Raw genomic sequence first — 269 nt, forward strand, 5'->3', positions numbered from 1 at the left:
TTCTATATGTTCTAGTTTTAAATTGTCTGTCGACCCCGATTCCATGATTTTCTGTAGTGGTTACGACAAAGATTTCCCAAAATTTACTCTGAAACCTGCGAGGTCAAGAGTATAGGGATCTTTGTATTTTTAGAAGGCTCGTGAGCAAGGTGATAGTCGGGGGGTTGGAGTTTTATTGGCATAAACAACTAGCTCGGGAAGAAGATTACTCTGACCTCAGTCGGGCATGACACTTTGCGATGTCAGAAGTTGATGCATGTTTGTGTTTT

The sequence above is a fragment of the Pinus tabuliformis genome, chromosome 3_2 (assembly GCF_031772625.1).
Source record: "Pinus tabuliformis cultivar Carrire ecotype Pingquan chromosome 3_2, CPIR1, whole genome shotgun sequence".
In the NCBI taxonomy this organism is placed as follows: Eukaryota; Viridiplantae; Streptophyta; class Pinopsida; order Pinales; family Pinaceae; genus Pinus; species Pinus tabuliformis.